Source organism: Hyla sarda, chromosome 10 (genome assembly GCF_029499605.1).
Source record: "Hyla sarda isolate aHylSar1 chromosome 10, aHylSar1.hap1, whole genome shotgun sequence".
Lineage (NCBI taxonomy): Eukaryota > Metazoa > Chordata > Amphibia > Anura > Hylidae > Hyla > Hyla sarda.
In genome coordinates, this window is record NC_079198.1 from 67,574,884 (window position 1) to 67,587,234 (window position 12,351).

Sequence of the window (12,351 nt, forward strand, 5' to 3'; positions counted from 1 at the left end):
GGTAAACAGGGGTGACATGGCGTTAGAGGGGTGGACAGGGTTGACAAGGGGGTAAAAGAGGCGTGGACAGGGGTGACAAAGGGACAGAGGGGTGAATAAGGGGTGGACATGGGTGACAGTGGGGTAGACTGGGGGGTGGTCAGAGGGGTGGATGGGGGGTGAACATGGGTGACAGGGGGATGGATAGGGGTGACAGAGGGATGGCCAAGGTGGACATGAATGACAGGAGGGTGGACACAGGAGACAGTGGGGTGGACATTGGAGACAGTGGGGGGGATGAACAGGGGTGAAAGGGGGGTGGACAAGGATGACATGGGGGATAAAAGAGGGGTGACAGAGGGATGACTAGGGGGGTGGACATAGGTGACGGGGTAGACTGGGGGGGTGGACATGGGTGGTGAGCATGGGTGACGGGGTAGACTGGGGGGTGGACAGGGGGTGAACATGGGTGACAGGGATGGACAGGGGGGTGGACGTGGGTGACGGGGAGGGTTAGGCAGGGTTGAGAAGAGGTAACAGAGGTGTTGAAAGGGTACAGTACCTTAAGCAAGCCGGCACGGGAATCCGGAACTGCTTCCACGGCGAGTTCTTCCCCTCTCTGGTGTAGCAGGGCACCATTTTCGGCCTGCAACTCACTCACTGCGCCGCAGGGGAAGGGGGTCGCTGTGTGCAGTGCGCACACACAAGCAAAGCGCACACACAGGCTTCCCTTCCCCCTGTGGCGCGACGGGTCGCAGGCAAGGGTGGGAAATTTTAAAAAAAGAAAAAAAATTGACAGCAAAATCCTGCAGCACCCCAGTTGGGAATCACTGGATTAGACAATACTACCACCATCCCTGCTGTACACTGGATACCACTAGGAACACCAGTCTGCCATCTCCTGCTGGCAATCAGAAGTTCACCGCCTCATGCTGTATGCTGGGAACTATCAGCAACACCAGTCCGCCACCACCTGCTGTATGCTGGATACTACAGGTCAGGCCCCTTCTGCTGTAGGTGTGATGCTATTAACAACAACAGTCCACCACCTCCTTCTGTATGCTGGTTACTACATTGCAGCCACCTTCTGCTGTATGCTGGGCCTACTAATACCCAATCCATCATCCTCAGAAAAGAGATTTTTTTCTGCTTTTCATAAAAAAGCTATTTTTTCTTCACTATTTTGAGACTCTTGAAAGGGATAATTTTTGGAACACTTGAAAAAGTCCATGTCGTCTTCTTCACTTGCCAGACTCAAAAAGAGAAAATTTTTGAAATCTGTTGCTACTTCCAAAAAGGGATCATTTTTAGCATTCTTGAAAAAAGCCACTGCGTCTTCTGATACCTCTGTGTGCATTTTTACACTGGTAGGCATCTACTGACAAACAAGGATTCCTAATGCAGCTTTATTTTTCTGTTAATAAGCCTAAAAAAAACTGCAAGCCCATTAAACAAGCTGTTATTTGCTATGGGTTACGGCACGTCTCCATAACTGAGTGTTAAAACTGCTTTAAAACTAGTTGAATTCATTTCTGGCAATGTTATACAGGGCTTTAGAGCTGTTAGGTGGTGTTATAAATATGTTTAGGGGCTTATTTTATTGCCATTTTGCAAAAAACTAGTTCGACCATAACCAAACATTTTGTGAAAGTTCGTTGACCCCGGTAAGTAAAATTTTTCAAAAGTTCACTCATCTCTAATCATAAATGGAGAAGAAAGAAAGGAAAGACTGAGATGTCTCCTGTTTTCAAATACATAGCTGTCTTTATATTCAATAATTGCAGTAAAAAACCTGAACATGGGAAAACAGCCTCATTCAGGGGCGGACTGACAACACTCAGGGCCCCAGGTCCAAAAAAAAGCAAGGACACCCTGCAATGCTCCGCCGCTGGTCACACTTCTGCCCCTATTCCACCTAAATCCCTCCACCACCCCTACACACAAATTAAACTAAATCTTATATATAAGAAACACTTTCAGATAGGTAATATAATTTTGCATGGCCAATAATACCAGTATACAAGGAGGAAATATATACCACCACACAATAACTGGATAATACCGCCATACTGTACTAAATAAAACCACTATACACAGACCAGTATACTATACAGGATCTGTATACTATATAAGTGAATATATTCAGTGCCCATATAGCAGTAGATTCCAGCTGTACAGAGATCTGTATACAATATTAATGATTATATAAAGGACCATATAGCGGTAGATACCAGCTGTACAGAGCTCTGTATACAGTATAAGTGATTATATATAGGACCATATGGCGGTAGATATCAGCTGTACACAGGATCTGTTCACCATAGAAGTGATTACAGTTACATATAGGGACTCACAATTATGTCTTTTTTGATTGGCGGTGTCCTCTTTCCTTTTCTTCTCCGTCTGGATCAGACCGCCATGTCGATCTTTTAACATCTGCAAGACAAACATGTTAGACTCTGCATTTTTTCAGTGCTGTCCCCTCCTCTACACAATCTCCCCATCTATAATCCCACAAACTGTAATAATGCCCTTCTTGGTGTCCTGCACAGTAAAAGGGCAGGTAGGTAGGTAGGCAGGTAAATAGGTAACTAATAGGTAGGTTGCTAGCTAGGTAGTTAGGCAGCCATAATGAAGGCAGGTATGTACATAGTTAGGTAGCCAGGTATGTAGGTAGGTAGCAAGATATGTAGGTAAGTAGTTAGGCAGCCAGGCATGTAGGAAGTTAGATAGCCAGGTATGTTGTCATACTTATTGTAGGCCCCAAAACGTAATCACTATGTTAATAGAATAATAGCATGATGTGTCTGCCATTTTGTATATTCTAAATAGACCATCGTGTATTCTAAAGTTCTCCTCTACAAGTGCCAGTCTGGGAGAAGAATACTACAAGTCTCCTTAGATATTTATGGCTGTTTAGATAAGACAGATAAGGTGCTAGTTACACTCTCTAGACTACACTACTACAATTCACCCAAGGTAAAGGGGGGTGAGATAAGAAACTGTGAAATAATGATGTCTCATCTGAATGAATTTGAATTAGTTCTTGTAATCAGTAAGACATATGATATTGTCATATACTGTTAGTATTGTAAAGGACATCAGTATATACATATCTAATATCTTATATATATATATATATGATTTTCACAGGGAGCATTGCTCAGTGTTTGCATTCCTTAGACCTGGTGGGTAGGTCTCAAGTATAGACTTTGATAATGAGTCTTTGTGCACGGCTAGTTAGCCAGTCTTGTGAATGTTATTCTGACTAGACATAGAGAGAGATTCACATGTCTGCATGAAAGAGACATCCATGGAATTTTTATCTCTCCAATAAATATGGATGTCTAGGTATATCTCAAAAATAATCCCTGAATTTATAATTTAGAGCTCCATACTTCAAGTGTGGAATGTGGGTTTAAGACCAGTTATTGACAGTTAACCCTTAATGGTAATGATGTTAATTTATTGTGCAATAACACCCCTTAGGGTATGGGTAGTTGACATTACACCGACAGGGAAGGCATTATGGGTGATATGCTCAATGCATTCTGGGTAATATAGTGATGTCATAGTCATTACCATATGTACACGCCCAACCTACATTCATTTTGGAATTCCAATTAAGGGAAGTGTGTCTAACTAATTAAAAAGTCTGGTAAACCAGATGTTGGTAGACTGTAGAGAAGACACAAATACATAAAAGAAGAGAGACAAGAGAAAAAGAAAGACAGAAAGAACTCTCTCCCACACACAGGAAAGAGGTCCAACAAGGTGGAAAAGCCAAGTGAGATCCCAGCAAGCTGGAGTGATCACACGGTACCAGACCAATGGCTATCCATGACGATGAGATAGACCGTTCAGCTTTCCTAAGAGCCGAAGCAAGGTTCTTACATAGACTTGGTAAGAGGCACAAAAATGGTATTCCATTTAATTAAGACCAATTTGGATAATGTGGATGGAATTATACGATTTAGATTGGCGAATAAACTAATTTTAAAGTAAAATAATTAATTATCTCAATATGAAGATTATAGTTTTAGGATATTGTGAGACTTCCTTCTAACTGCAGAAGAATCAAGACTCACAATCTATCAAAGCATTAAATTACTGCTTATACATATTGATAGAATTCCTACTCACCAAACTAAGTGTTATAAGTATATTTCCCACACAGGAAACTTGCTTCAAGTTCTTCCCCCTTAAAATATAGTCTAGCAAGATCATAAAACTCTGATATTTGTCTTAATGTCTTACCAAAGTAATGTTTAGAAAATAGTCCAGAATTGGGTGGAAGTATATAATTGTTCTTCCATGTTTATATCCTTAGATGGATTTTCCCATTCATGGAGTCATGTGATTTGTAGTAGTTAGAAGGGGCAGGCAGTGTACGGCCGCCACCAGAGTCGCACATAGAGAAATGGGCACATGGATTAAACTAAAATAAAGAGCCAAGACGCCTGTCCCTGATGATTGATGGAAAAGGAAACGCGTAGGACCCCTGCTCTGGACATGTTAAGATATGTAACTATGCTGCTTTATTAATGCATTTGTTATCGGACTAGATGAAGGACAGCTGCAGCACATAGGGCTAAGTGCAATGACTATGGATGTATGTTGGAACCAATTGCTTGTACTGCTGCTTACTGCAAGTTATCTGCAGCTACTGAATTAAGTGCAATATATAACTGCTGCAGAACTGAAGGGCTAAGTGCAATTTTATTAATTTCACTTTGGTGCCAACTCTATATTCTGCTGCTGTATATCTCTGCTGCTATGTTGGAAAGTGCAATACCTACTGTTGCAGAATTGAGTACAATGACGGTATGCTGCTAAGATATGTGCTATCTATTGCTGCTTGTTTACGCTGCTATCAGGATTTCTGCTGCTATGCTGGAAAGTGCAACACTAATTGCTGCAGAACGGAGTGCAATGATGGTATGCTGCTAAGATATGTGCTATCTATTGCTGCCTATACATGCTGCTATCAAGGCCTTGTACCACTGGGATATACTGACTAGCAGAGTCACTACTGCATTATGACAACTATTATAATTGCTGGAATACGCACCTTATGCATATGAATTATGGTAACATGCACCTTCGTTTAAGGAAGATCAGCAGAAGTGATCTAGTGACTATTTATACACAGTAGCCCTACGACTAAAGTACTCCTTCATTTTTCAAGGACTGCCCAATAGCAGATATTTGAGCTTCTACTAGCGATATCTCTTATTAATGGTGGCGGTCCGAAAAAATATTTTGTGCACTAGATGTTTTGTTTGTTTGTTTTTTTTTGGTTATTTTATTAGCTACTATTAAAAGTGAAGTTTTAATCACATATTCAATATAAGGTTCCCTTTCGCTTTATTGATACAATATTTGGGAGACCTAAACCTCTAGCTAGAAGCTATATAAAGTATACTCTTCAAGTTTCCCCCAATATAGGGGCATGGCAAAATTATTATCTGGGAAAATTGACACCACTAGATGGTTCGAAGATGCACGAGATGTCTTCTCTGAAATGGAATTAACATTTGCAAATCAGGCAACATCCACTAAGGCAGCATTTAAAAACATCACCAAGTTATATAAAGGCAGTGTATTTAGCATTCCATATTGATATGTCTATGATTAGATATTGCCCATCTTGATATCATGTTTCCTCTGGACACATTGATATGTAACCTTTTTCTTATATGATATTCCTAACCTAATAGCTGTTACGCCTAGCGCTCCGGGTACCCGCACCTCCCCGGAGCGCTCACGGCGTCTTTCTCCCTGCAGCGCCCCGGTCAGTCCCGCTGACCGGGAGCGCTGCACTGTCATGGCCGTCGGGGATGCGATTCGCACAGCGGGATGCGCCCGCTCGCGAATCGCATCCCAGGTCACTTACCCGTCCCGGTCCCCTGCTGTCTTGTGCTGGCGCGCGCGGCTCCGCTCTCTAGGGCGCGCGCGCGCCAGCTCTCTGAGACTTAAAGGGCCAGTGCACCAATGATTGGTGCCTGGCCCAATTAGCTTAATTGGCTTCCATCTGCTCCCTGGCTATATCTGATCTCCTCCCTTGCACTCCCTTGCCGGATCTTGTTGCCTTGTGCCAGTGAAAGCGTTTAGTGTGTCCAAAGCCTGTGTACCTGAACTTCTGCTATCCATCCTGACTACGAACCTTGCCGCCTGCCCCCGACCTTCTGCTACGTCTGACCTTGCCTCTGCCTAGTCCTTCTGTCCCACGCCTTCTCAGCAGTCAGCGAGGTTGAGCCGTTGCTAGTGGATACGACCTGGTTGCTACTGCCGCAGCAAGACCATCCCGCTTTGCGGCGGGCTCTGGTGAAAACCAGTAGCCTCTTAGAACCGGTCCACTAGCACGGTCCACGCCAATCCCTCGCTGACACAGCGGATCCACAACCCGTAAGCCGAATCGTGACAGTAGATCCGGCCATGGATCCCGCTGAGGTGCCGCTGCCAAGTCTCGCTGACCTTACCACGGTGGTCGCTCAGCAATCGCAGAAAATTGCCCAACAAGGACAGCAGCTGTCGCAGTTGACCGCCACGTTACAGCAACTTCTGCCTCTGCTACAGCAGCAACCATCTCCTCCGCCAGCTCCTGCACCTCCTCCGCAGTGAGTGGCCGCTCCTAGCCTCCGCTTGTCCCTGCCGGACAAATTTGATGGGGACTCTAAACTCTGCCGTGGATTTTTGTCTCAGTGTTCCCTGCATATGGAGATGTTGTCGGACTTGTTTCCTACAGAACGGTCTAAGGTGGCGTTCGTAGTAAGCCTTCTTTCAGGAAAGGCCTTGTCTTGGGCCACACCGCTCTGGGACCGCAATGATCCTGCCACAGCCACAGTCCAGGCCTTCTTCGCTGAAGTCCGGAGTGTCTTCGAGGAGCCAGCCCGAGCTTCTTCTGCCGAGACTGCCCTGTTGAACCTGGTCCAGGGTAATTCTTCAGTGGGCGAGTACGCCATCCAATTTCGTACTCTTGCTTCCGAGTTATCATGGAATAACGAGGCTCTCTGCGCGACCTTTAAAAAAGGCCTATCCAGTCGCATCAAGGATGTGCTGGCCGCACGAGAGATTCCTGCCAACCTCCAAGAACTCATCCATTTGGCTACCCGCATTGACATGCGTTTTTCTGAGCGACACCAAGAGCTCCGCCAGGAGAAAGACTTAGATCTCTGGGCACCTCTCCCACAGCATCCTTTGCAGTTGACACCTGGGCCTCCCGCCGAGGAGGCCATGCAAGTGTATCGGTCTCGCCTGACCCAGGAAGAGAGGAATCGCCGTAGGGAAGAAAATCTCTGTCTGTACTGTGCCAGTACCGAGCACTTCTTGGTGGATTGCCCTATCCGTCCTCCACGTCTGGGAAATGCACGCACGCACCCAGCTCACGTGGGTGCGGCGTCTCTTGGTTCTAAGTCTGCTTCTCCACGTCTCACGGTGCCCGTGCGGATTTCTCCTTCAGCCAACTCCTCCCTCTCAGCCGTGGCCTGCTTGGACTCTGGTGCCTCCGGGAATTTTATTTTGGAGTCTTTTGTGAATAAATTCCGCATCCCGGTGACCCGTCTCGTCAAGCCGATCTACATTTCCGCGGTCAATGGAGCCAGACTGGATTGCACTGTGCGTTACCGCACAGAACCCCTCCTGATGTGTATCGGACCCCATCGCGAAGTGATTGAGCTCTTCGTCCTACCCAACTGTACCTCTGAGGTCCTCCTCGGTCTGCCATGGCTCCGGCTTCATTCCCCCACCCTTGATTGGTCCACCGGGGAGATCAAGAACTGGGACTCTGCCTGCCATAGGAAGTGCCTCTCCCCCCCTCCCAGTCCCGTCAGGCAAGCCTCTGTGCCTCCTCATGGCTCCCGTCCTTGTGTCTCCCTGCCCCGTGCCAAGCTTCACCCTCTGCCCTCCCTCCCCATTCCAACTCCTGCTGTACTGCCTGCCGTTGAGGAAACCCTCCATTCTTTCCCGGTGTCCTCATCCCAGGGGAGGCAGTTACCGGACAAAAAAAAGGGGAGACCTAAGGGGGGGGGTACTGTTACGCCTAGCGCTCCGGGTCCCCGCTCCTCCCCGGAGCGCTCACGGCGTCTTTCTCCCTGCAGCGCCCCGGTCAGTCCCGCTGACCGGGAGCGCTGCACTGTCATGGCCGTCGGGGATGCGATTCGCACAGCGGGACGCGCCCGCTCGCGAATCGCATCCCAGGTCACTTACCCGTCCCGGTCCCCTGCTGTCTTGTGCTGGCGCGCGTGGCTCCGCTCTCTAGGGCGCGCGCGCCAGCTCTCTGAGACTTAAAGGGCCAGTGCACCAATGATTGGTGCCTGGCCCAATTAGCTTAATTGGCTTCCATCTGCTCCCTGGCTATATCTGATCTCCTCCGTTGCACTCCCTTGCCGGATCTTGTTGCCTTGTGCCAGTGAAAGCGTTTAGTGTGTCCAAAGCCTGTGTACCTGAACTTCTGCTATCCATCCTGACTACGAACCTTGCCGCCTGCCCCCGACCTTCTGCTACGTCTGACCTTGCCTCTGCCTAGTCCTTCTGTCCCACGCCTTCTCAGCAGTCAGCGAGGTTGAGCCGTTGCTAGTGGATACGACCTGGTTGCTACTGCCGCAGCAAGACCATCCCGCTTTGCGGCGGGCTCTGGTGAAAACCAGTAGCCTCTTAGAACCGGTCCACTAGCACGGTCCACGCCAATCCCTCACTGACACAGCGGATCCACAACCCGTAAGCCGAATCGTGACAATAGCTTTTGTTTTATTGTAACAAGTTACTTACTACTCAAATGTATTGTTCTACTATATGAAGTCAATTAACGTGTTTAATAACATGTCTAATTGATATTCATTTGCATATATCATTGTGTTTATTACTCATTTATGTTTATAACCTTATAACCAATAAATCTGCATACTTTTATAATACCTGTGTATTATTATATATTGCAAAACTACATCCTTAAGCATTATACCGTCATCCTGTCATGAAAAGAACTTGTTGATATCTCAGGAAATAGCCGGACTCAGATGTGAATTGTATTGATTGGCTTTGTCTACAATTCACTAGGTCATGATTTTGATATTTTTGATAATTTCCATAAATTTAAAATGTTTCATAATTAATATCTTTATGACCATAATTCATAATTGAGTTATTACCGCACTACAATGTAGGTAAGTAGTTAGGCATCCAGGTAAAATGTTAGGTAGCCAGGTAGTTAGTCAAGTAGCTAGCAAGCACCCCCTCCACCCAGTGGCGGATCCAGAGTCTAGTCTCGGGAGGGGCACTATCAGAGTATTTTGTGTTAGTAGACAGAAAATAAGGTGTTGCTTACAGAAGTTACAAGCAGGTAATGTCCCCATGAGATAGTGGCCCCTAGTACAGTAGATCATGCCCCAGGTAGGTAGTCACACCCCCTGTAGGTAAATCCCCCAGATAGCTTCCCCTTGCATGAAAACCCCCTATGTCGGTAGTAGGTAGCCCTCCTATTAGTTTGGTAGTTTGTCCCCATATTAGCTAGGCAGGAACATAGAAGACAGTCCCTCACATTAGGTGTAGGCAGCATAGTTCCCCCACAGTAGGGTGTAGGCTGCAGAGTCCCCCCCCCCCCATTAGGTGTAGGCAGCAGAGTTCCCCCACAGTAGAGTGTAGGCAGCAGAGTTCCCCCCACAATAGGTATAGGCAGCAGAGTTTACCCACAGTAGGTGTAGGCAGCTGAGTTCCCCCACAGTGTGTGTAGGCAGCAGAGCTTCCCCACAGTAGGTGTATGTAGCAGAGTTTTTCTCCCCCCCTCCCAGTAGGTACAGGCAGCAGAGTCCCCCCCAAGTAAGTGCAGGCAGCAGAGTTCCCCCAATTGAGCCCCCCCCCCCTTCAGCAGGGGTAGGTAGCAGAGTTGCAGACTTTTTACCCTCCTCCCACCCCCCCCCCCCCCCTCCAACATTCCCAGGTTTAAAAAAAAAAAATTATGCTAACCTTATTTCCTACACAGCGATATTCTCCTCCGGAGCACAGTAGAGGCCCACATCTTCCTCCATAGTGCAGGTGCCAATGAGTGACGTCATTGGTGCCTGTACTGCATGGGGGCGGAGGTCACGTATCCCCTCTGTGTAGGCTGCAGATGCAGCTCACATAGGGGGGATGCCTTCTGCTTTATGTGCGTGTACCGCACGTACAGCAGAAGGCGGCGCTGTCTGCCTGGGGATCCGGCACAAGTGTTCTGGATCCCCAGTAGCAGCGGCGGGCCCTTTACCCAGCCGGGCCCTCGGACCACGTCCGATCGGTCCAGCCGGTCAGTCCGCCCTTGCCTCATTCCATATCTATAAGATAGTTAAAACATGTTTTTATTGATTTCAGAAAGAAGTATAAAAAAAGTGTCGCAAATTATGGAAGATATTAGAACATGCTGGTAACAAGATTAATTTCTCTTCATAGTTTATGAAGCATCTTCATCTATAATGTGTAAAAATTGCTCTTGATACTCTTAGTTCTCATTAAAATCCCTGTATTACATAAGCTGTGGCATACATAGAAGAAAGAGGGCCCCATAGCTAGTAGGAAAATTTTGCCCCCCCCAGGACAGAAAGGTCTGGTGTTTATTTGCCATTGCTTTCTATGACCCATTGGTAAATACCCCCTACTTTAATTTGATGACAGTGCAGCTCCCTGAAGAGAGGAGTTTCCTTCAATAGAAAAAGGAATGGGACCAACTGGCATTGGACCCTCTCTCTTCAAGGACTCCATAGCAGCCCAATGGTCTGCCACTATGGCACATATACCCTTGGCATTACGGGAATTTTGGAATTTACACAGGAAAATCCAATGTCAGATGATATGATTAGAGATATTGTAAATTTTTCAGCAAATCTCACCTCCAACAGGAATTGTGGGGTCGCCTTCTTGACACATTAAAACACACACATCACCTGGCCTAGATGGCATTCATTGCAGAGTTTTGAAGGACTTAAGTACCGTGCTAGACAGACCCTTATTTCTTATATTTAAGGATTTTACAATGACAGGGATTTTCCCACAGGATTGGCTTATAACAAATGTGAGACCTGTTGTGGGAAAGAGGGGTTTGAGGGGTTTCTGAAAGATGCTATTCTGGAGTATTTTAAAGAAAATACCATTCTGTGGGTATGTTCACACGGCAGAATGTCATTGCAGAATTCTGCTGGAATATTCAGCACTGACATGTCGCTGCATTGGTTTCATGGGGATTCTGTCGCACTGTTTAAATGGTGGAAATTCCTCAGCAGATGTTTTAGTCAGCTGCAGAAATCCCTATTTCATCATTTGCAATAGAATTGTCTATTCTTTTTTGCAGATTTAGTTTGGAAATGCATTCCTGTCTAAAAAAAAAAAAAGCCTGCAGTTCTAGCACTGGAATATTCAACTGTGTGGTATGTCAAATGTGTGGTATTTCTGTGCAGACATTCTGCACATTTGACACTGTGTGAACATGGTCTACATGGGTACCAACATGGGTTTATGCTAAATCGGTCCTGTCAGGCTAATCTGGTCAGCTATGAGGAGTTCAGTCATTTTTGCATTAACTTCCATGCAGTGTAAGAGAGAGGTGGTATCTGGTAACTATAAAAGCAAGTACACTAAGCGATTGTTTGAGCTTGTGATTGTGTGTTTGTATACAAGAGTGTGAAGTATATGTCACGATGCCGGCTGGCAGGTAGTGGATCCTCTGTGCCAGAGAGGGATTGGCGTGGACCGTGCTAGTGGACCGGTTCTAAGCCACTACTGGTTTTCACCAGAGCCCGCCGCAAAGCGGGATGGTCTTGCTGCGGCGGTAGTGACCAGGTCGTATCCACTAGCAACGGCTCACCTCTCTGGCTGCTGAAGATAGGCGCGGTACAAGGGAGTAGGCAAAAGCAAGGTCGGACGTAGCAGAAGGTCGGGGCAGGCAGCAAGGATCGTAGTCAGGGGCAACGGCAGAAGGTCTGGAAACACAGGCAAGGAACACACAAGGAACGCTTTCACTGGCACTAAGGCAACAAGATCCGGCAAGGGAGTGCAGGGGAAGTGAGGTGATATAGGGAAGTGCACAGGTGAACACACTAATTGGAACCACTGCGCCAATCAGCGGCGCAGTGACCCTTTAAATCGCAGAGACCCGGCGCGCGCGCGCCCTAGGGAGCGGGGCCGCGCGCGCCGGGACAGAACAGACGGAGAGCGAGTCAGGTAGGGGAGCCGGGGTGCGCATCGCGAGCGGGCGCTACCCGCATCGCGAATCGCATCCCGGCTGGCAGCGGAATCGCAGCGCCCCGGGTCAGAGGACGTGACCGGAGCGCTGCCGCGGGGAGAGTGAAGCGAGCGCTCCGGGGAGGAGCGGGGACCCGGAGCGCTCGGCGTAACAGTACCCCCCCC